This window comes from Miniopterus schreibersii (genome assembly GCF_964146895.1).
Source record: "Miniopterus schreibersii genome assembly, chromosome: X".
Taxonomy (NCBI): Eukaryota; Metazoa; Chordata; class Mammalia; order Chiroptera; family Miniopteridae; genus Miniopterus; species Miniopterus schreibersii.
Window position 1 is genome coordinate 60,425,502 of NC_138104.1, and position 25,859 is coordinate 60,451,360.

Sequence of the window (25,859 nt, forward strand, 5' to 3'; positions counted from 1 at the left end):
GATTGACACTTCACTGTTGAATGGCTGAGTTTATCAAGTTTCATAATGCATTGAATTTATATTAAGAGAACTGACCCCATATGATACTGAGTTTTCCCATGTATGGAAATGGGTGATGGTTTTATTAATCAGGGGCCATTTGTGTATTTTAATATTGTTTAAAATATGTTTACATAAAATTCATGCACACCAAGGTTGCTTGTATTTTAGTTGCTATAATGAATTCTTTAAAACTATACTTTGCTTGTTTTAGACATACAGGAATTTTATTGATTTTTGTGTTGATCTTGTATCCACTAACCTTGATGAACTCATTAGTTCTAATGGTTTGCCTGTAGATTTGCTTGGATTTTCTAAGTAGTAAATCATGTCACTTATAAACATTCACAATTTTAATGCAGATGTTCTTTCCAAACTTTATACTTCATATTTATTTTTCTTGTCTAACTTCAATGGCTAGGGTTACCATTCAATATTTATTAGAAAGAGCTATAGGGGCACCTTGAACTTGATCCATACTTTAATGAGAATGCTTTTAAAATTTCACTGTTAAGTCTGATATTTGATGTTTTTGGTAGGTAGTGGTTTTCAGGTTAAGGAAGTTCTTTTCTAATCTGAGACTGCTTCCCCCCCCCCTTTTGGTAATAATGATAATGAATGAGTCTTGTATGTTGATCAAATGCTTTTTTGTATCTTACATCTGTAAATATGGCAAATGACGCTAATAGATTTTCTAATGTTAAATTATCCTTGAAGTCTTAGAATAAATCTTACTTGATCATGATGTATCGTAACTTTATTTTTTTCAGTTTTATTGAGATATAATTCACATATAGCACTGTGTAACTTTAAGGTGTACAACTTAATGACTTGACTTACATATATTACAGAATGATTGCCACAAGGAGTTTAGTTAACAATCATCATTATATATATTCACACACATATATACGTGTGTATATATATGTATATGTGTGTGTGTGTATTTATAAAGAGAGCGAAAAATATTTTTATTCTTTGTGATGAGAACTTTTAGCATCTACTCTCTTAACTACTTTCAAGTATACCATACAGCAGTGCTAAATGTAGTCATCATGTTGTATATCTCATCCCAGCACTTATCTCATAAATGGATGTCTGTACCTTTTGACCATCTTCATTCAATTCTCCCACCCTCACCCCTGCCTTTGGTAACCACAAATCTGATCCCTTTTTCTATGAGTTTGGCTTGTTGTTGTTTTTTAGATTGCACATTTGAGATGATAAAGAATTTTTATTTCTCTGTCTGACTTATTTCACTTAGTATAGTGCTCTCGAAGTTCATCTATATTGTCATAAATGGCAGGATTTCCTTCTTATAATGACTTTTTTTTAAAAATATATCTTTATTGATTTCAGAGAGAGGAAAGGAGGTGGAGAGAGAGAGATAGAAACATCAATGATGAGAGAGTCATTGATCGAGCCCGCAGCTCGGGCATGTGCCCTGACCGGGAATCGAACCCTGATCGCCTGGATCCTAGGTCGACGCTCAACCGCTGAGCCACGCCCAGCTGGGCTATAATGACTTTTTTATACATTGCTTATTCACCAATATTTGTTTAGGACTTTTATATCTATCTTCATGAATGAGATTGGCCTGTAATTTTCTTTCCCTGTACATTTTATCATTCACTCATTCGAGAAGTATTTATTGAGTCTGTACTGTTTCAGGTATTGTTCTAATAAATGTGGATTGAGTAGTGAATAAAATAGATAAAAATCCTTACTTACTCTCAGCAAACTTACCAGGGAGAAGACAGATTATAAAATAATTAAACATATGGTGTGTTAGATGTTGACAAATGCTAATGGTAAAAAATAAGCAGGAATGAGAATAGGGTGAGGGTGTGTGTGTGTGTGTGTGTGTGTGTATGGGATCTGCAATCTTAGATAAGGACTTATAGAAAAGGCTCTCTGGCAAGGTGACATTTCAGTAAAAACATCTGAAGGAAGAGAAGTTATACTGGCCCTGAAGTGGTCATGTTTGTGATGAGTTCAAGGAACAGAAAAGAAGCCATTGTGGCTAAAACTTTGCTCTCAGGTCAATAAATAATTGGATAGCCTTCTTTGTTTCTATTTTTTTATATATATATTTATTGATTTCAGAGAGAGGAAACGAGAAGGAGAGGGAGATAGAAACATCAATGGTGAGAGAGTCATTGATCGGCTGTCTCCTGCGTGCCCCCGATTGGGGATCGAGCTCGCAACCCGGGCATGTGCCCTGACCGGGAATCAAACTCCGATTGCCTGGATCCTAGGTCGATGCTCAACCGCTGAGCCACGCCCGGCTGGGCACCTTCTCTGTTTTTGAAAACATATTTTGAAATACTTATAGATTCAGAAGATTCTTTCAGTTAGTTTTCCCAATGATTACATCTTACAAAATTATAATACAATAACAAAACCAGGAAACTGACTTTGATATAATGCATATGTACAGTACTGTGCATTTTATCACATGTACATTTGTGTGAATACTTCCCTGACAGTATTCTATTCCCTGGCAACCAAGAATATGCTCTTCATCTTTATATTTTTGTCATTTTGAGAATGCTATATGAATGGAATCATACAGTATATGAGCTTTTGAGATTGGCTATTTTTTTTTCACTCAGCACAATTTTCTGGAAATTGTAACAAATTTTTGCATGTGTCAATAATTTGTCGCTTTTTATTTCTGAGTAGTATTTTGTGGTATAGATGTACCACAGTTTTACTGTTCACCTGGTGAAAGATATCTGGGTTGTTTCCAGGTTTTGGCTACTCATAGAACTGCTATGGACATTTGTGTAGAGGATTTTGAGCAGACATATGTTTTCACTTTTTGGGGCTAAATACCTAGGAGTACAATTTTTGGGTTGTATGGTGGTGTTTGTTGGTTTTTTTTGGTGTGTGTGTGTGTGTTTTTAAAGACACTATCAAACTATTTTCCAGAGTGATTTTACAATTTTGCATTTGCAATAACAATGTATGAGAGATTCTCTTTTCCTGCATCCTCACCAGGATTTGGCATTGTCACTATATATATTTATTTTTATTTTAGCCTTACTGATAGGTATATAGACGTAGGTCATTGTGCTATTAATTTGCATTTCCCAAATCTGTAATGATGTTGAGAATCCTTTTTTTTGATGCTGACTTTCCATCCATATATTCTCTTCAACGAAATACCTTTTTATATTGTTGCCTGTTTTCTAACTGGATTGCTTGTATTTAATTTTCAATTTTGAGTATTCTTTATTATTCTATAGGAGACCTCTATGAGATACGTGGTTTATACTTTCTCTCAGTCTGTAGCTTGTTTTTTTATCCTCTTAATAGGGTTTAAAAAAAAAAAAAAGTCTTTATTGATTTCAGAAAGAGGAAAGGAGAGGGGAAAGAGAGAGATAGAAACATAAATGATGAGTCATTGATCGGCTGCCTCCGGCACCCCACCTACTGGGGATTGAGCCTGCAACCCAGGCATGTGCCCTGACCGGAATTGAACCTCGATCTCCTGGATCATAGGTCGGTGCTCAACCACTGAGCCACGCCGGCTGGGCTTAATAGGGTTTTTATAGATCAAAATTTTAAATTTTTGATGTTCAGTTTATATAAATTTTTGTTTTATAGATCACACTTTTGGTATCAAGTCTAAGAACTCTTTTTTTAAAAAATTATCTTTATTGTTGAAAGTATTACAGATATCCCCTTTTTCCCCCCATTGACCCGCTCCACCTCACGTCTGCCCCCCCCCCCCCGAAGGCCTTCCCCATACTATTGTCTGTATCCACGGGTTATGCATATATGCATATAAATTATTTGATTAATCTTTTCCTACTCACTCCCCCACCCCCTCCTTACCTCTGAGATTCCTCAGTCTGTTCCATATTTCTATGAAGTCGAAGAACTCCTTAGCAAGGACCTAAAAGTTTTCTCCAAGTTTTCTTCTAAAAATTTTATTGTCTTAGATTTAAGTCTATGGTCCATTTTGAGTTAATTTTTGTATGAAATGTATGGGTTGAGGTTCAGTTTTATGCCTGATGTCTAATGGCTCTAGCACTGTTTGTTGAAAAAGCTATCTTTCAATCAATTGTTTTTACACTTTTAATAAGAATCAGTTGGGGTATAATTTATGTAGATACTCTACCCTCAAGGAGATGGAGCATGACTCACCTCTCCTTAAATGTGGGCTTCACATAGTGATTTTTTTCCAAAGATACAGTATGGGGTGGAGGAAAGAAAGAATAATTTTAGAGTAGAGAATCCTGACATACATTATCCATCCAGGTGATCAATGAATGTCAGCATCATTGATAAGTCATGTAGATGGTATGTACTTGGGATAAGATGCGATGAGAATGGAACTTTACTCCTGTGTTTTCCCCCCCAAAACATATAATGCTAGTCGAACCACCAGAAAAACATCATAAAATTCCATTTGGAGGATATTCTACAAACTACCTGACTAGTACTTAAAACTGTCAAGGTCATCAATAACATGGAAAGACTGAGAAACTGTCACATCCAAGAGAAACCCAAGGAGACATGACTACTAAATGTAATGTGATATCCTGTCTGGGATCTTAGAAAACAAAGAGGACATTAGGAAAAAAGAAAAACTAAGGAAATCTGTATAAAATATGGACTTTAGTTAATAATAATTTTACCACTCTTAATTCATTAATTATAACATATGCACCATACTAATGTTTACAATAGAGGAATTGGGTGTGAGGTATATGGGAACTCTGTATTATCTTTGCAAGTTTTCTGTAAATCTAAAATTGTTCCAAAAAAGTTTGTTTAAAAAAACATTAGGGCATATTTGTGTGGGTCTGTTTCTGGGTTTTCTTTTATATAACATTGATCTATAAACAATACCATACATTCTTTTTTTTTAAATTTATATTTATTGTTGAAAGCATTACAGATATCCCCTTTTTCCCCCCAATTGATCCCCTCCACCTCATGTCTGCCCCACCCCCAGACCTTCCCCATATTATTGTCGGTGTCCATAGGTTATGCATTTATGTATGTAAGTTTTTTGATTAATCTCTCACAACCCACTAACCTGCCCCCACCTTCCCTCTGAGATTCCTCAGTCTCTTCCATGCTTCTAAGTGTCTGGATCTATTTTGTTCATCAGGTTATTTTGGTCATTAGATTTCACATATGAGTGAGATCATATGATACTTGTCTTTCTCTGACTGGCTTATTTTGCTTAGCATAATACTCTCCAGTTGCATCCATTTTGTCTCAAAGGGTAAGAGATCCTTCTATTTTACAGTTGCATAATATTCCACAGTATAAATGTATCATAGCTATTTTATCCACTCATCTACTGGTGGACACTTGGGGTGTTTCCAGATCTTAGCTATTTTAAATTGCACTGCTATGAACATAGGGGTGCATAAATTCTTTCTGACTAGTGTTTCAGGTTTCATAGGATATATTGCTAGGAATGGGATCACTGGGTCAAATGGGAGTTCCATATTTATTTTTTTGAGGAAACTCCATACTAGTTTCCATAGTGGCTGCACCAGTATGCATTCCCACTAGCACTAGTGTACTAGGGTTCCCTTCTCTCCACATCCTTGCCAATACTTGCTGTTTGTTGATTTGTTGATGGTAGCCATTCTGAAAGGTGTGAGGTGATATCTCATTGTGGTTTTAATTTGCATCTCTCTGATGATTAGTGACATGGAGCATTTTTTCATATGTCTCTTGGCCATCTGTATGTCCTCTTTGGAGAAGTGGCTATTTAGGCCCTTTGCCCATTTTTTAATTGGATTATTTTTCTTCCTTTTGTTAAGTTGTATGAGTTCCTTACATAGTTTGTATATTAACCCTTTATCAGATGTGTCAGTGGCAAATATGTTCTCCCATACAGTGGGCTTCCTTTTCGTTTTGTTGATGGCGTCATACTGTGTAGAAACTTTTTATTTTGATGTAGTCCCACTTGTTTATTTTTTCTTTTGTTTCCCTTGTCCTGGGAGATGTATCAGCAGACATATTTCTACAAGAGATGTCTGAGATTTTGCTGCCTATGTTTTCTTCTGGAATTTTTATGATTTCACATGTTACATTAAAGTCTTTTATCCATTTTGAGTTTATTTTGTGTATGGTGTAAGTTGGTGGTGTAGTTTCATTTTTTTGCGTATACCTGTCCAATTCTCCCAACACCATTTATTGAAGAGACTCTCCTTACTCCTTTGTATGTTCTTGCATCCTTTGTTAAATATTAATTGAGCATAATGGCTTGGGTCAATTTCTGGGTTCTCTGTTCTGTTCTTCTGATCTATATGTCTGTTTTTGTGCCAGTATCAGCCTGTTTTGCTTACAGGGTCTTTGAAGTATAACTTGATGTGGTATTGTGATCCCCCCAACTTTGTTCTTCATTCTCAAGATTGCCGTGGCTATTTGGGGTCTTTTTTGTTCCATATAATTAAAAAAATATATATATATATTTATATCTTTATTGATTCAGAGAGAGGAAGGGAGGAGAGAGAGATAGTAACATCAATAATGAGAGAGTTATTGATCTGCTGCCTCTTGCTTGCCCCCTATTGGGAATCAAGACTGCAACCTGGGCATGTGCCCTAACTGGGAATTGAATCGCTATCTCCTGTGTCACAGGTTGATGCTCAATGTCTGAGCCACCCCAACCAGGCCATATAAATTTTTGGAGTGTTTGTTCTAGATTTGTGAAATATGCCTTTGGTATATTAATAGGGCTTGCATTGAATTTGTAGATTGCTTTGGATAGTATGGTCATTTTAATGATGCTAATTCTTCCAATCCATGAAAATGGTATATTTTTCCACTTGTTTATATCTCCCTCTGTCTCTTTTTGCAAGGTCCTGTAGTTTTCTGAGTTTTACCTTCTTGGTTAATTCCTAAGTATCTTAATTTTTTGTTGTTGCAATGGTAAATGGGATTGTTTTTTTAGTTTCTCTTTCTGAGAGTACATTATTGGTGTATAAAAATTCCATCGATTTCTGGGTGTTAATTTTGTATCCTGCTACCTTGCTGAACTCATTTATTAAATCTAGTAGTCTTTAGGATTTCCTATGCACAATATCATGTCATCTGAAAATAATGACAGTTTTGTTTCCTCCTTTCCAATTTGGGTGCCTTTTATGTTTTCTTCTTGTTTGATAGCTGTGACTAGGACTTCAGTACTATGTTGAATAAGAGTGGTGAGAGTAGACACCCCTGACTTGTCCCTGTTTTTTGGGGAAATGCTTTTAGTTTTTGCCCATTGAGTATGATGTTGGCTATAGGTTTGTCATATATGACCTTTATTATGTTGAGGTATGATCCCTCTATTCCCACTTTGCTGAGAGTTTTTATCAAAACTGAGTGTTGGATTTTGTTGAATGCTCTTTTTGCATCTATTGACATGATCATTGATTTTTGTCTTTCATTTTGTTTATGTGATGTATCACATTTATTCATTTTCAAATATTGTAGCAACCTTGCATCTCTGGAATAAATCTCACTTGGTCATGTTATAGGCTCTTTTTAATATATTGCTGGATCTGGTTTGCTAATATTTTGTTGAGGATTTTAGCATCTATGTTCATCAGGGATATTGGCCTGTAAGTTTCTTTCTTTGTAGTGTCTTTATCGGGTTTTGGAATTAGGCTAATGCTGGTCTTATAAAAAGAGCTTGGAAGTGTTCTTTCCTCTTGGAATTTTTGGAATAGTTTGAGGAGGACAGGTGTTAGTTCTTCTTCGAATGTTTGGTAAAACTCCCCTGTGTAGCTGTCCAGGCCAGGGCTTTTGTATGCTGGGTGTGTTTTGATTACTGCTTCAACTTCATCAGTAGTTGTCACCCTATTCAGGTTTTCTGACTTCCTGATTGAGTTTTGGAAGGTTGTATTTTTCTAGGAATTTGTCTATTTTGTCCATGTTGTCCAGCTTGTTGGCGTATTATTGTTTATAGTTTTTTCTTAAAATCCTTTGTATTTTTGTTGGGTCAGTTGTTATTTCACCTCTTTCATTTCTGATATTGTTTATTTGGGTCCTGTCTCTTTGTTTCTTGATGGGCCTGTCTAAAGATTCATCAGTCTTGTTTATCTTTTCAAAGATTCACCTCTTGGTTTCACTGATCTTTTCTATTTTGCATTTTTTTTTTTTTTTTAGTCTATGTGTAATTTATTTCTGCTCTGATCTTTATTATTTCCTTCCTTCTACTTACTCTGGGCTTTTCTTGTTGTTTCCATTCTAAGTCTTTTAGTTGTAGGGTTAGATAGTTTATTAAAAGTTTTTCTTTTTTTTTTTGAGGTTGGCCTCTAATGCTATGAACTGCTCTCTCAGTACTCCTTTCATTGTTTCCCATTGATTTTCAATTCTTGTATGTTCATTTTCATTTGTTTCAAGAAAGTTTTTTATTTCGTCCTGGATTTCTTTGGTAACCCACTCATTGTTTAATAACATGCTATGTAGCCTCCATATGTTCAAATGTGTTTTAGTGGTTTTTTAAAAAAAATATTGTTATGATTTTAGAGAGAAAGGCAGAGGAGGAGTGAGATAGAAACATCCATGATGAGAGTCATTGATCAACTGCCTGCTGCACGCCTCCTACTGGGTATGGAGCCCAGAACCTGGGCATGTACCCTGACCAGGAATCAAACTGACAACTTCCTGGTGCACTAGACGACACCCAACTGAGCCACACTGGCCAGGGCTCGAGGTTATCTTTAAGGTGTGTCTGTTACATCTTGCATCCAAACAAATTCCTCTGTGTAGCCAGTACCCAGGCTGCAGCTCTCAGCACAGGTGAAGACAGCCAGGACACCCCAGTCAACACTCCTGCCCAGTCTGTCGGCCTTTAGTAGTTGAGCATCTGAGGCATAACCTGGAATTCAAATATTCTCTTGGCACCACAGGGACAGTCTGGAATATCCTTCTCTTGGGGGATGTTTTCACCAGAGAACTAGATGGGGGCAAGCCCTCTGCCATACCTGAGAATCTGTTCTGGTTCCAGGGCTATTTTAGTTTTAAACTGGAAAATTCTGTCTTCCCTGGATTCATGTTTTGTCATGAATCCAATTCTTCCTGGGGTGCTTCACCCATGCTCCCTATAATCTCCAGTTCATCTTCTTTTTCTGAAATTTCAGGTGTAATCTCATCTTCTGTTTCTATGACAATTTCAAATTCTTGAAACAGGAAGCTGTGATCTCAAACTGTATTGTCCAAATTCTCTGACTGTCTACACGCCTGCTTATATCCCGATCTCCAGTCCACAGTCTGGTGCTCCTTACTGCAGTAATGTGCCTGGTGACATCCATGGGCCTAAACAGCCGGAAACCCTGCAGAGATGAGCCCTGGACTTGAGCTGGAGGCACACGGATTCTCCCTCCTCTGGGGGAGGACACTCAGCAGGCAGCTCATGTTAGTAAGTGTCAATTTTTCTGGGTAGCTGATTTCTAAAAACTCGTAGGCCAGAGGTGTGGCAGCAGAAGAGGAACAGGCCGTGGTGGAAGGCGACGGCGCGGCTGGGCAGGGGTGCATACAGCTGCAGCACAAAGGCCAGCAGGTGCCTGCACAGCGTGCATGCCAGCTCTGTGGGCCCGGGAAGCCTGACCTGGCCCAGCCATGCCTACCGCTTGCCCACCTTGCTGGGAATTGTTGCCTGCGCAGCCGCCAGGCTGGCGCCGCCTCTGCAAAGCCCAGCTTGGCTGTGCAGGCGCGAATGGCTGCCGTGGTGCATGAGCAGGGGTCTGGTGCTGTGGGGCCTACCGGAAGGCCCCTCACTTCACTCTTATCCTTTGTGAGTCTTGTTCTGAGGTGGGTCTCTTGTAGACAGCATATATTTGGGTCATGTTTTCTTATCCTCTCAGCTACCCTTTGTCTTTTGTTTGGAGCATTTAATTCATTTACATTTCAGGTTATTATTGTTAGGTACTTATCTATTGCCATTTTAATTATTTGTGCCCATGATTCTCTATTTCTATTTCTTATTACAGTAGTCCCTTTAACATTTCTTGCAATGCTGATTTGTTGGTGACAAAGTTCTTTAGCCTTTTTTTCTGGGAAGCTTTTTATTTGTCCATCTATTTTGCATGACAGCCTTGCTGGATAGAGTAGTCTTGGTTTCAGATCCTTGCTTTTCATTACCTTGAATACTTTATGCCATTCCCTTCTGACCTGTAGAGTTTCTGATGTTTCATCAGCTGACGGTCTTATGGGTGCTCCTTCATAGGTAACAGATTGCTTTTCTTTTGCTACCTTTAAGATACTATCCCTTTCTTGAATTTTTGACAATTTAATTATGATTGGGACTCTCTGTACTGCATGAACTTGTGTGACTTTTTCCTCCAACTGGTTAGGGAAGTTTCTGCCATTATTTCTACAGACAGATTGTCTCCTCTTTGCTTATTCTCTTCCCCTTCTGGCATTTGTGTGATAGGTATATTGTAACGTTTCTTGTTGTTCCATAGCTCCCTTAAACTGTCCTCCTGTTTTTTAATTGTTTTTTTCTTTTTAGATCTCTGAGTGACTTTTTCTACCCTGTCTTGTAATTCACTGATCCTATCCTCAGCTTCCACTAATTTCCTGTTTATTCCTTCTAATATATTCTTTGTTTCTGCTATGTCATTGTTATTTTCCTTCATACTTTTCTTATCTTTTCTCATTATTCTCATAATCAGTATTCTGAACTCTTTATCTGATAGATTGCTTATCTCCATTTCATTTAGCTCTTCTTCTGGAGAATTTTCTTGTTCTTTAATTTTCGGCTTTTTTTATCTCCCCATTTTGGCTGTCTATTTTTGTTTGTCTCTTTATATTAGTTACATCTTCAAGGATTCTTAGTATTTTTGGAGGGTCTCTGGTGCAGGCCAGTGTGAGATGCTGTTTGTGACTGGCCTTGAGTACCCTGTTGGGAGCTCTCAACAATCCATAGCTTGTGGTCCCCTCTGCTGGGGTTGGGTGCATTTCAGGAGGACCAAGATGCACACCAAAGTCTGCTTTTCCAAAGCCCAGGTCCAGAAGCAGATCAGGCAAAGGCTCAAAGCACCCAGAGGTCCTCTTCTGCCTGCAGGTTGATTAATGTGAGTCTCTTACTCAGCCTCAGGCTGTAGGCCACAGCAAGGTGTAAACTCCACAGCATGGCTTGGGAGGTTTTCCAATTGATAGGACAGTTGCTTTCTTTCCCCCAGGCAAAAGCTGCCTGGCTTGCAAAGGTCTGCCTGAGAAAGATGTCCTCTGCAGTATTGGGGAATGACTTAGCACAGGAATCCAGATGGCTGCCTTCTGAGCTCTGTCTCCAGAGCCTATAACCCTGTATTCTCCTCACACCACTCTAGTCAACTCTTTCTTCCCTCTGTTGGAGCACATGAAACTTTGTACATTGGCCGTTGACGTTTCTTGCATTTCCAGTAGCCTCTCCCTGGCAGACAATAACCCTGCTGCTTTTCATATCCAAAAATTATGTGGACATCTTTCTCAGTTCTGGTGCTCTAGGCTGAGCTTGGGTTTTAGGCCCAGAGTTCTCAGTGGGAACCCCGTACAGCTGAGATATCCCTCTGGACCTTCATCTCCTGCCTGTGGGAGGAGATGAGCCATCCCTTTTGTGCCTCCCTACTTCCTACCAGTCTCTAAGTGGTCTCCACTTTTGGTCCTTGATTATGAGGGTGCTCTCCACCTAGTCTTTAGTTGATTATTCAGAATGTTTTTTGTATATTTTAGTTGTAATTCCAGTTTTTTCCTTGGAGAGTGTCAGTGTAGCTTCCAATCAATCATCCACCATCTTGGAAATCAACACCATACATTCTTGATTACTGTTGCTATAAAATATGTTCTGGAATCAGGCAAAATAATTCTTCTCACTTTATTCTTTTCTAAAACTGTTTTAGCTATTTTAGTCCCATTGTTCTTCCATATAAATTTTAGAATTATTTTGTCTGTCTCTCTAAAAAGTCTTGATAAGATTTTAATAGGAATTTCCTTAAACCTATAAATCAGTTTGGAGAGTTGACATCTTTACTATGGTCAGTTTCCTAATCCATGAACATGGTAAGTTTTTCCATTTATTATACCATTGATTTCTTTCATTAGCTTTCTGTTGTTTTCAGCATACAAATCTTATGTTTTGTTAAATTTTATAACTGTGCTTCTTTTTTGAGCAATTGTAAATAAAAGTTGTATATTTAATTGAAATTTCCATATATCCATTCCTAGTTCTCAGAAATACAATTGATTTTTTTATGTTGGTCTTATATTGGACAACTTTGCTAAACTAACTTATTTGTCCTTTGTATTTAATCAAGATTCCAGTTTACCCTTGAACAACACAGGATTGACCTGTGAATGTCCACATAATATGCACTTTACTATAAATGTATTTTCTCTTCCTTATGACTTTTTAATACCATTTTCTTTTATTAGCTAAAAAAATAAGTGTAAATCAACTGTTTGTTATTGGTAAGGCTTCCCATTCCCTAGTTGTCTGTTAGTTCAGTTTTTGTGGAGTCAACAGTTATGGGTGGATTTTTTTATAGTACAGGGCATCAGTGACCCTAGCACTTGCATTGTTTATTGGCCAACTGTACTTGGTGTTTTCTACATAGGCCATTACTCATTCCAAATATGAACAGCTTTGATGTGTTGAATTTTATTTTCATTTAGTTCAATAAATTTTTAATTTCCCTTGATTTCCTGTTTGACTCATAAATTATTTAAAAGTGTGTTTTTTAGTTTCCAAGTTTTGAGAAAATTTCCTGATATCTTTTTTTTTATGTTATTGATTTTAAATTTCATTCTGTTGTGACCAGAGAACACTGTCTGTATAATTGCATTTATTTAAATTTTCTGAAGTTGCTTTCATGGCCCAGGATCTGGCTACAGTAGGCAGAATAATAGCTCTCCAAAGATGTTCACATCTTAATTCCTGAAATTTGTGAATAAGTTATATTATATGACAAAGGTGTATTAAGTTGCAAATGAGGTAATCTTAAATGGGCTGATCTTGAGATGGGAAGTGTATCCTGAATTATCCAAGTGTGCCCAATGTTTTCACAAGAGCCCTATAAATTGAAGAAGAGGCAGGAAAGAGAGATCCAGATTTTGGAGTGTCAGAAAGATGACCTGATGTTGCTGACTTTGAAGTTGGAGAAATCAGGCCACAAGCCAAGGAGTATGGGTAGGTGGAAAAGGCAAGAAAAGGGAATCCCCATAGAGCCTCTAGAAGGAATGCAGGCCTGCCAACACTTTCATTCTAGCCCAGTGAGACCTATTTTTAACTTTCAACTTCCAGAATGTTAAGATGACACATTTGCATTGTTTTAAGCCATTAAATTTCTGGTAATTTTTTATGGTAGCAAATAGAAAATGAAAAAAGTAGTCTATATCAGTATATGTTTTATAGATGTTTGAAAAGAATGTGGCCTGGCCGATGTGTCTCAGTGGTTGAGCATCAACTCATGAACCAAGAAGTCACTGGTTTAATTCCTGGTCCTGTCTGGGTTGCTGGCTCAATCCCCAGTAGGGGGCATGCAGGAGGCAGCCAATAGATTTTTCTCTCTCATTGATGTTTCTCTCTCTCTATCCCTCTCCCTTCCTCTTTCTCTAAAAATCAATAAAAACATATTTTAAAAAAAGAAAAGAATGTATGTTCTGCTGATTTTAGGATATATTACATAACTGTTGATTATATCATGTAAGTCGGTGGTATTTTTTTTTTTTTTATTGTTGACACTATTAAAGATATCCATTGATAGTATTTTTGAGTTCTTCTATATCATAGCTGATTTTCTGTCTAGTTCTATCAGTTGTTGAAAAAGAAGTGATTTGTCTCTTTCTTCTTAAGGTTCTATCAGTGTTTGCTTCATGTACGTTGAACATCTGTGCATACACATTTTGAAATGCTGTCTTCGTGGTGGATACTTTTATATTATGTATATGTAAGTTCTTCTCAGTCCCTGGTTATTTGCTCTGATGTATTCTTTAATTGATATTAGTTTATTCATTCCTGCTTTTATTTTTTTATGTGTTTATCCTTCTTTGTTTTTTTAACCAGTATATAAAAAGCTTTATGCACCACAATATATATTTGTGATGGTGAAGAAAATAAAAACAAACATAGAGTCTAACAACAGAAGAGTGGTTAAGTAACTATGACCCACCTAGATGTTGGTATATTATGAAGCCATTTGTAAAAAAAATATAAAAATATATAACTTTTTATAAGTTGTAATTAGAAATTTATAAATTGGATAAATTACAATATATAAAACATTTGTAATAACACTAAAGTTATCAAAATGATATTTTAATAAAGCAGAATATACACTATAATTCCTTTTACTTTAATGATAATTATAGAAAAACTTTAAAAAGAAATATCTCTAAATAGTAATATTTTTGGTTAAATTTGTTTTCACTCCTGTTTACTTTTTTGTGTTTTTCATATTTTCTCCATTCTTACTTTTTAAAAATTAATATTTGCATAGTGTATCTTTTTAAATCTCTTTATTTTTAAGGTACTTTTATATTTCAAGTGAGTTTCTTATAGATATCATATAGTTGCATTGTGGTTTTTTTTTTATTCTACTCTACCAACCTGTCTGCTCATTGCTGTACTTAGATCATTAGCATTTAATATAATTATTTGTATGTTAGGGCTTAAGTCTGTCATTTTTTTATTTGTTTTCTATTTGTTCTCTCTGTTTCTGTTTCTATGTTTTTTGTTACCTTATATTCTCTGGGTTACTTGAATTTATTTTAGCATTCCATTTTGATTTATCTGTAATATATATATTTTTAAAATATATTTTTATTGATTTCAGAAAGAGGAAGGCAGAGGGAGAGATAGAAACTTCAATGATGAGAGGGAATCATTGATCATCTGCCATCTGCACACCCCCTACTGGGGACAGTGTCTGCAACCCGGGCATGTGCCCTGCCTGGGAATTGAGCCATGACCTCCTGGCCCATAGGTTGACACTCAACCACTGAACTCACCTGCTGGGCTCTCTAATATTTTTTAGTGTAACTCTTTTAAAAAAAAATCTAATTGTTTCAACATACCCATAACATAAAATTTGCCATCTTAACCATTTTAAGTGTACAGTTCTGTGGTATTAAGTATTTTCACATTGTTATGTAACCAATCTTGATAACTTTCATCTTGCAAAACTGAAACCTTATACCTATTGCGTAGTAACTCCCCACTTCCCCCTTCAGCCCTGTCAGCTACTATTCTATTTTATGTTTCTATGAGTTTTACTACTCTTAATAGCTCATATAAGTGAAATCAAACATTGTCTTTTTGTGACTGGCTTATTTCACTGAGCATAAATAATCTTCCCAAAGTTCATCCTGGTTGTAGCATGTGTCAGAATTTCCTTCCTTTATAAGACTGAATTATATTCCATGGTATATATATACTACATTTACTTTAGCCATTAATGTGTTGGTGGACTCTTGGGTTACTTCCACCTTTTGGCTATTGTGTACAGATATATCTCTACTTGAATATATCTCTGTATAGCTTTTAAAAGTTGTTCTCTGTATTATGTGTGTAGATATATTTTTATATATTTTCATATATACATACATGCTTGTGTAAATATAGTATATATATAGTATATTTGTATATTTACTTTCATACTTTCTCACAGTCTATTGGTATTAACATTTTACTATTTCTAGTTTACTATTTCTAGTTTCTTTACTGCTTTTATGTCCCTTTCCTATTTCCCATTTATAATATAACATGTATGAAATTCTTCCTTTACAGCCCAGCCGGCATGGCTCAGGGGTTGAGCATCGACCTATGAACCAGAAGGTCATGGTTCTATTCCTTGCCAGGGCACATGCCTGGCTTGCAGGCTCAATCCCCAGTAGGGGGTGTGCAGGAGGCCTCTAATCAATGGCGACTCTGTCATCATTGATGTTTCTATCTTTCTCTCCCTTTCCCTACCTATCTCTGAAATCAATAAACATATTTTTTTAAAAAGAAATATTTCCTCTACATACATTGATAACTACACCAGAGGGTTTTATAAGTTTTGCTTCAACTGTCAAAAATAATTCAGAAAATTTAGAGAGGCAAATCTATTTTATTTAATCATATTTTTGCTATTACTGCTATTCTTTCTTCATGTTCAAAGATTTCTTTAAGCATTTCCTTTCTTTTATAGAACTTCCTTTACCCATTCTTTAGTGACAAAACTCTTGGTTTTATTACATCTACAAATGTCTTGATTTTGTCTTTATTCCTGAGGATATTTTCTATGGATACAGAATGCTTGGTTTACAGTTCATTTTTTTTTTCAGTGCTTCCAACATGTTGTGCCACTTTCTCCTGGCCTTCATTTTTTGATGCAAAATCTTCTGTCATTAAAATTTTTCCTTTATAGGTATGGTGTCATTTTTTTCTCTCCCTGCTTTCAAGAATTTTTTCTTAGTCTTTTGTTTTTAATAGTTTGACAATGATATTTGTGAAGGGGTATCTGGTTTAGGGTTCCCTTAACTTCTTGAATCTGCAGGTTTTTGTCTGTTGCCAAATTTGCAATTTTCAGATATTATTTCTTTGAGTACTTTTTCATTGCTGCCTTTTTCTCCACTGTTTTGAGGAGTGATGTCATGAAAGTGAGATCTTTTCTCTGATCCTTTTCTCCCCCCCCCCAGTCTACTGTTCTTTTTTTTCAGGTTGAGTACTATTTATTGTTTTGTTTCAAGTGCACTGATCCTTTCTTTTTTCCTCTCTATTTTTCTGTTTAGTCTATCCTTTGAGATTTATTTTACTTCAGTTACTGTATTTTTTACTTTGTTATTTTCTTAGTATTTTCTATTTTTGCTGGTAGTTTCTATTTCTTTGTTGAGACTTTCTATTTATTCATTAGTTTCAAGCATGCCTATAGTTGTTTATTTTTATGATTGCTGCTTTACAATCATTGTCAGATAATTCTAGCATCTGTATCATCTCTGTGTTTCTGTTGATTGTCTTTTCTCATACAGCTGGAGACCTTCCCAGTATTAAACATTACAAATGATTTTCAATTGAAGTCTGGACATTTTAGGAATTATGATATGAGAATATGGATCTTATTTAAATCTTTGATTTTAGCAAGCTATCCTTATACCACTTCTCTGGGTAAACACATACAACCTAATTGCTCTCAGATGGGGACACTAGTGCAAGCTTCTCATTCTTTCTCTTTTGTAGCCCAGGGGTACCATCCTTTCTGTTGAGGGAGAGATAGGTATTCAGGTCCCCAGTAGGCTTCCACTTGTATCATCTTTTCTGGGAGAGGCAGGAGTGCCTCAGTACTGCGTCTTATGTGCCTCCATTGTGGGGATGGGATGGCTTGTTATTACTGAGTGATTGTGGAAGTCCAATCTTGGATTTCCATTAGGCCTCCTCCACAGCATGCTAGCGGAAAGGCACATTACTGCTGGCTGGGAGTAAAAAATCAGGTACTCTCTAATCTGCAGTGACACCATGGGGGAGTAGGTGGCTTGTTACTAACTTGCAGAGATGAACACCCCACTTGGTCTTCTCTGACACCACTGTAGTGATATGATGGAGGTTGGGGCACTGCATTACAGGCCCCAATTTGGCCTTTGTTGGCAGGGTGGGTGAGAGTTTTTTCTGTTGTATTTCTTGTTATAGAGTAGGTGTTGTCTAAAGGTTTTCTGTCTTAGTAGGCTGCTTCTTTTCTTGCCCTTGGGGTAAAGAGAACAGGCTTTACCTGGCCCATTTTTTATCTGTATCCTTTGTTATTTCCAGATTGTTGGCTTTTTCAGCATCCAGCCTGGGCTATATGAAGCCAAAATGTAATTCAGGGAATTCATGTCAGTGTTTTTGTTCAAGGTGATAGAATTTCTATCAGGGTTTCTTGTTCTAGTCTTGTCTCTTTTGTTTTAAGTACATTTTTTCCAGCTGTTTTATCTCTGTGTTGTACTCTGGGTGATTTCCTCAGATCTGTTTCCCAATTTACTATTAGTAAGTTGATAGTTTTTTCTCTCTAAACACTTTAAAGCTGATTTTACTTTTTCTCTTCACTTTTTAGTTTTATGTGTGTTTCATGTGTAATGTCTATGGTTTTTAACTTAGTGGAGAATTGGGAAAAGGATATCTACTTTCACTTTCTTGAAACAAAAATCCCTTTTTTTTCTTAAATTCTCTGAAACAGCTTATAAAACATTTGGATTATTTCATTCTTCAAGATTTGCTAACAGTTCAAGCAGTAAAACTGCTTGAACTTTGTGCCTTTGTTACAGGGGAAATGGTGTAAGTTCCAGTGGGGAGTTTGTAGTTTATATCACAAAGTTAGTGGTTGTCCATTCAGATTTCCTGGGTTTCTTTTTTGTTGTTGTTAGTTTAGTTAATTATGATGAATTTTCCTATCCTTGGAAATGATTTAACTCAACATTTATTGAAGTGGAGTTCTTTTTTTTATTTTTCAATATTGTTTTAGAATTTATAAAAATAAAGTATTTAGCCCCTTTTTTTCTGACTTATTCCTACTTTATATTTTTACTGATAATGGTCTCTCCTAGTGTAAATAATTCTCTGAACTATTTCAAATAATTGCTCCTTTTACTAATTTTTAAATTATTTGCTTAATTGTTATAGAATTCTCTCATGATTTTAAAATCTCTCCTGTATTTGTAGTTATGTCCCCTTTCATCCCTAATCAATTTTGGGCCATTTGTTTTTTGCTTGATCAGACTTGCTAGATGTTTGCCTATATTTTTAGTTTTTTCAAAAAACTACTTTTGCCCTGGCCAGGTAGCTCAGTTGTTTAGAGCATTTTCCCAATACACCAAGGTGGCGAGTTCAGTCTCTGGTCAGGGCACATACAAGAATCAACAAATGAATGCATAAATAAGTGGAACAACAACTCTCTCCACCCCCTCTCAAATCAATAGAAAAAAACAATAAAGTAAAATTTTTAAAAATCTACTTTTTATTTTGTTGCTCCTTCATATCTTTTTTTCTTTTTCATTATTTTCTGCTTCTATACTTATTATTTAATTTATTCTACATTTTTGTAGACTATTTTCTTTTTCTAGCTTTTAAAATTGATGCCAGTCTTTTAACTTATATTTGTTTTCTAATACATCCATTTAAGTAAGAAATGTCTCATAAGAAACAATTTAGCTACATACTGAAACTTTTGATATGTTGTGTTTTTGTCATTTATTGTATTTTCAATTTTTAAAATAAATTCTTCTTTAACCTGTGAATTATTTTATGTCTGGCTTATTTCACTTAATATGTTTACATGGTTTATCAATTCTGTAGCATGTATCATAATTTCATGTGTGTTGTCAGGAATAATTATGTTACTTAAAAGGTTTTTTATGTCAATCAAGTGCACACATGTATTAACACCATGGAGAGTTGTATAAAAGTGAGAGATTTATTATACTCACCAGATCTATAATAGGGGGGCACTGCCCTGCATGAAGGAGACCCTATGGGAGGAGCTCAAAGGAAATGCAAATGGGGAGGAACCATGCAAATGGGGAGGAACCTTAGCACAAGAGGGAGAGAACAAAGGGAGAATTAGTGAGAGAGAATGAATTGGAAAGAGAGAGGTGGGAGGAGGAGGAGGACGAGGAGTAGGGAAGAGAGGGGGAGAGGAAGAGGAAGACGAATAGAGAAGAGAAGAGGAGGAAAGAAAAAAGAGAGAAGAAAGAAGAGAGGAAAGAACCCATGGGCAGGTGCCTTTATTGGTGTCAGGGTTGAGTATACAAGCAAAGGGCATGAGGGAACTTCATTGGTGTGTTTGAATGCTACCAGGTCACAGTCAGGGGAGGGTAAGAAGAGAAACTTGTGGCTGGGACCAGCTTTATCACACTGGGGCACAACGTCACCAGGGCAGAGGGTTTACAGACTTTCTGGGGATGTTGAGGCAGCTGGAAAATAGGAAATATTAAAAATTTATAGCCTGGCCCATATGACTCACTGGTTGAGTGCCAACCCATGAGCCAAGAGGTCACTGGTGCAATTCCCAGTCAGGGCACATGCCTGGATTGTGGGCTTGATCCCTAGTAAGGGGTGTACAGGAGGCAGCCAATTGATGATGTTTCTCTCTCATTGATGTTTCTATCTCTCTATTCCTCTCCCTAAAAATCAATAAAAATCATTAAAAAAAATTATAGTACATATTCCTTTGAGTTTAATGTAATTGATTATTTTCATTACTTTTTAAGGCTACATAATATTCCTTTTGTTTATTATCTGTTTATAGACATTTGTGTTGTTTCCACCTTTTTGGCTTATGTGAATAAGGCTGAAATATACACACACACACGTACACACACATATATATACATATATACATACATATATATATATATATTATTTACGTATTTGACTGAAGCTTTTAATATTTTTGAGTATATACCTAGAAATGGAATTGCTGGATCATATGTTAATTATCAGTTTTAATTTGTAAGGTACTGCCAAATCATTTCCCACAGTGCTACATCTTTCACATTCCCACCACCAATGCACAAGTGTTCCAATTTCTCTATAGACTCACCAACACTTGTTATTGTCTATGTTTTTGTTAATAGTTATCATAATGAGTGTGAAGTATTATCTCATTGTGGTTTTCATTTGCATTTCCCTAATGGCAGATGGTAAACAATTTTTCATATGCTTTTGTTTGTTTGTTTGTTTTTGACTTTTTTATTTTTGTTTAAAATATTACAGATGTCTCTTTTTCTTCCCAATGACCCATTCCACCCTGTCCCATCCCCCTCCCCAGTTCCTCTCCCCACCATTGTCTCTGTCCTTGGGTTGTGCATATATGCATATAAATTCTTTGGTTAATCTCTACTCCTCTACCCACCGACCCTCCTCCATCCCTCTGACATTAGTCAGTCTGATCTATGCTTCCATGTCATTGAATCTGTTCTGTTCATAAGTTTATTAAGTTCTTTAGATTCCACATATAAGTGAGATCATGTGATGTTTGTCTTTCTCTGCCTGGCTTATTTCACTTAGCATAATATTCTCCAGGTCCATCGATACTGTCCCAGATGGTACAAGATCTTTCCTCTGTACAGCTGCATAGTATTCCATGTGTGTAAATGTCCCACAGCTTTTTTATCCACTCATCTACTGATGGGCACTTGGGCTGTTTCCAGATCTTAGCTATCGTAAATTGTACTGCTATCAACATAGGGGTGCATATATTCTTTCTGATTAGTATTTCGGGATTCTTAAGATATATTCCTAGAAGTGGGATCACTGGGTCAAAAGGCAGCTCCATTTGTAATTTTTTGAGGAATCTCCATACTGTTTTCCATAGTGGTTGCACCAGTCTGCATTCCCACCAGCAGTGTCCTAGGGTTCCCCTTTCTCCACACCCTCGCCAGCACATGTTGTTTGTTGATTTGTTGATGTTAGCCATTCTGACAGGTGTGAAGTGATACATCATTGTGGTTTTAATTTGCATCTCTCTGATGATTAGCGACGTTGAGCATTTTCTCATGTGTCTCTTAGCCATCTGTATGTCCTCTTTGGAGAAGTGTCTATTCAGATCCTTTGCCCTTTTTTTAATTGGGTTTGTCTTCCTCTTTCTGAAGAGTATGAGTTCTTTTTTTTTTTTTTTTTTTTTTAATATATCTTTATTGATTTCAGAGAGAGGAAAGGAGAGGGAGAGAGAGAGAGAGAAACATCAATGATGAGAGAGTCATTGATTGAGCCCACAACCCGGGCATGTGCCCTGACGGGGAATCGAACCCCAATCGCCTGGATCCTAGGTCAACACTCAACCCCTGAGCCACACCCAGCCGGGCAGTATGAATTCTTTGTATACTTTGGAAATTTGCCCCTTATCAGCTACATCCTTGGCAAATGTTTTCCCAGACTGTGGTTTTTTGTTTTTTTTTTTTTGTATTTTGAGGCTGTTTCCTTTTGCTGTGCAGAAGCTTTTTAGTTTGATGTAGTCCTATATGTTTATTTTTTTCTTTTGTTTCCCTTACCCTAGGATACGTTTCAGTGAAAATTCCACTACGTGGGTTGTCTGTGACTTTACTGCCTATGTTTTCTTCGAGGATTTTTATGGTTTCACAACTTACATATAAGTGTTTTATCCATTTTGACTTTACTTTTGTGTAGGGTGAAAGTTGGTGGTCTAGTTTCATTTTTTTGCATGTATCTGTCCAATTTTCCCAGCACCACTTATTGAAGAGACTGTCTTTACTCTATTGTATGCTATTGCCTCTTCTGTCAAATATTAACTGACCATAATGGCGTGGGTCTATTTCTGGTGTCTCTGTTCTTTCCCATTGAACTATATGTCTGTTGTTGTACCAATACCGGGCTGTTTTGATTACAATGGCTTTGTAGTACAGTTTGATGCCCAGGAAAGTGATTCCTCCAACTCTGTTCTTTTTTCTGAAGATGGTTGCAGCTATTCAGGGTCTTTTTTGGTTCCATATAAATTTTTTAAATGTTTGTTCTATATCCCTGAAATATGCTGTTGGTATTTTAATAGGAATTGCATTGAATTTATAAATTGCTTTGAGTAATATGGACATTTTAATGATATTGATTCTTCTAATCCATGAGCATGGTATATTCTTCCACTTGTTTATATCTTCCTCTAATTCTTTTTTCAATGTCCAGTAATTTTCTGAGTACAGGTCTTTTACATCCTTGGTTAAGTTTATACCTAGGTATCTTATTTTGTTAGTTGCAATGGTAAATAGTATTGCTTTTTTAGTTTCTCTCTCTGAAAGTTCATTGTTGGTTTATAAGAATGCCATTGATTTCCGGATGTTGATTTTGTATCCAGCTATGTTGCCATTTTTGTTTATCAAATCTAGTAGTACTTTGATGGAGTCTTTAGGGCTTTCTATGTACAATATCATGTCATATGCAAATAATGACAGTTTTACTTCCCCTTTTGCAATTTGGATACCTTTTATGTTTTCTTCCTGTCTCATGGCTGTTGTAAGGACTACCAGTATTATGTTGAATAAGTGGTGAAAATCGATACCCCCCCCCCCGCGTCTTGTTCCTCTCTTTAAGGCAAATGGTTTTAGTTTTTGACCATTGAGTATGATGTTGGCTGTAGGTTTGTGCTCTATGGCCTTTATTGTGTTGAGGGATCAATGGCATGATCCCTCTGTTTCCACTTTTTTGGGAGTTTTTATCAGAAATGGGTGCTGGGTTTTGTGAATGCTTTTTCTGCATCTATTGATATGATCATATGACTTCTGTTTTTCATTTTGTTTATGCGATGTATCACATTTATTGATTTGCAGATGTTATACCAGCCTTGCATCCTTGGAATAAATCCTACTTGGTCATGGTGTATCACCTTTTTAATGTATTGCTGGATCATGTTTGCTAGTATTTTAGTGAGGATTTTAGCATCTATGTTCATCAGGGATATAGACCTGTAATTTTCTTTCTTTGTAGTGTCTTTACCTGTTTTGGGGATTAGTATGATGCAGGCCCCGTAAAAAGTGTTTGGGAGTTTCCCCTCTCTTGAATTTTCTGGAATAGTTTGAATAGAATAGGTGTTAATTGTTCTTTGAATGTTTGGTAAAACTCGCCTGTAAATCCATCTGGTCCAAGATTTTTCTTTCCTGGAAGTTTTTAGATTACTGCTTCAATTTTATTAGTTGTTACCTGTCTATTCAGGTGTTCTGCCTCTTCCTGATTCAGCTTTGGAAGGTTGTATGCTTCTACGAATTCGTCCATTTCACCCATGTTGTCCAATTTGTTGGCATGTAATTGCTGATAGTATTTTGTTACAATCCTTTGTATTTCTGTTGGGTCGGTTGTTATATCTCCTCTTTCATTTCTGATTTTATTTACTTGTGTCCTCTCTCTTTGTTTTTTAGTAAGTCTGGGTAAAGGTTCATCAATCTTATTAATCTTTTTAAAGAACCAGCTCTTGGTTTCATTGATTTTTTATATTCTTTTTTAGTCTCTTTGTCATTAATTTCTGCTGTGATTTTATTTTCTTCCTTCTATTTCCTTGGGGCTTTTCTTGCTGTTCTCATTCTATTTCTTTTAGTTGTGTGAGGTGGTTCATTAGATCTTTTTCTTGTTTCTTGAGATAGGCCTGTAATGCTATGAATTTTCCTCTTATGACTACTTTCGATGTGTCCCATAGATTTGGGGTTGTTGTCTGTTCATTTTCATTTTTTTCTGTGAAGTGTTTGATTTCTTCCTTGATCTCATTGGTAACCCATTAATTGTTTAATAGCATGCTATTTAGCTTTCATGTGTTTGAGTATTTTTGAGTTTTTTCATAGTGGTTAATTTCTAGTTTCATGGCATTGTGATCTGAGAAGATGCTTGGTATGATTTTAATATTCTTGTATTTGTAGAGACTACCTTTGTGCCCTAACATGTGATCTATTTTTGAGAATGTTCCATGTGCACTTGAGAAGAATGTGTACTCTGCTGCTTTGGGATGAAATGTTCTGTAAATGTCAATTAAATCCATTAGGTTTAGTGAGTCATTTAAGGTCTGTGTTTCCCTGTTGATTTTTTGTCTTTATGATCTGTCCAATGCTGACAGTGTGGTGTTAAAATCCCCCACTATGATTGTGTTGCTGTCAATCTCCCACTTAAAGTCCACCAATTGATTTTGTATATATTTAGTTGCTCCTATATTGGGTGCATAAATGTTTATAAGGGTTATTTCCTCTTGTTGGATTGATCCCTTTAGTACTATGTAGTGACTGTGTTTGTCTCTTGTTATAGTCTTTATTTTGAAGTCTATTTTGTGAGAAATAAGAATTGCTACTCCAGCTTTCTTTTCCTTTCCTTTTGCATGGAATATTTTATTCCATCCCTTAACTTTTAGGCTTTGTGAGTCTCTTTCTCTCCGGGGGGATCTCTTGTAGATAGCATATATTTGGGTCAGGTTTTCTTATCCATTCAGCTACTCTGTGTCTCTTGATTAGGCCATTTATTCCATTTAGATTTAAGGTTACTATTGACATATACTTATTTAATGCCATTTTCCCCCTTTATGCTGATGTACCTTTTTCTCACTATTCTTTCTTTTTCTTACAGCAGTCCTTTTAGCATTTCCTGCAATGCTGGTTTGGTGGTACTGAGCTCATTTAGCCTTTTTTTTGTTTGTTTGTTTGGGAAGCTCTTTATTTCACCTTCAATTTTAAATGATAGCCTTGCTCAATAAAACAATTTTGGTTGCTTGTTCTTGCCTTTCATTACTTGGAGAACTTCATGCCACACCCTTCTGGCCTGAAGAGTTTCTGTTGCTAAATCAGCTGTCAGCCTTAAGGGGGTTCCCTTGTAGGTCACTACTTGTCTCTTTCTTGCAGCCCTTAATGTTTTCTCTTTCTCCTTGCCATTTGCCATTTTAATTATGATGTATCTTGGAGTGGGTCTCTTTTGGTCCCTTTTGTTAGACCCCTCTGTGGCTCTTGGAGTTGTGTGGCTTTCTCCCTCACCAGTCTAGAGAAGTTTTGTATAATTATTTCCTCTACTAAGGGGCATCTTTCAAAATATCTTGACAGTCACAATAAAAACTATCCACATGAAAATAGGACTGGGAGAGTGAAGGGAGAACACAAATTCTAGAGATACAAAAGAGCTTAAAAAAAAGAAAGAAAGAAAAAGAAAGCTTAGAGAGAGAATTATATTGTTAATAGTGATGAAAATTTGAAAATAATAATAACTAACTAAAATGTAAATAATAGAGAAGCTACTGGGAGATAAGAGAGGCAGAGAAAAGATTCTGAATAAGGGCCAGCAAACAATTAAGGGGGAGAATAAGAATAGGATAATACTGGAAAATGAAAAACTAAAAATACTTTAAACAGAATAAGAGAAACTAACAATCGAACAGAAAGACAGGAAGACTAAGGGA

The 25,859-nt window shown here is 36.2% G+C and overlaps 1 protein-coding gene and 1 pseudogene across 3 annotated transcripts in view; one reads left to right on the forward strand and one right to left on the reverse strand.

Annotated features, from left to right (window-relative positions):
• OPHN1 (oligophrenin 1) overlaps positions 1-25,859 on the forward strand; it is a 507,398-nt gene that overhangs the window by 87,852 nt on the left and 393,687 nt on the right. The gene's annotated exons all lie outside the window — the stretch shown is intronic.
• The window catches only part of LOC308551659 (programmed cell death protein 2 pseudogene), a 38,019-nt pseudogene continuing 20,886 nt past the window's right edge, over positions 8,727-25,859 (reverse strand). The window contains exon 2 of the transcript in view: positions 8,727-9,824. The product of the transcript in view is annotated as a programmed cell death protein 2 pseudogene (transcript). The remainder of the gene's footprint in view (positions 9,825-25,859) is intronic.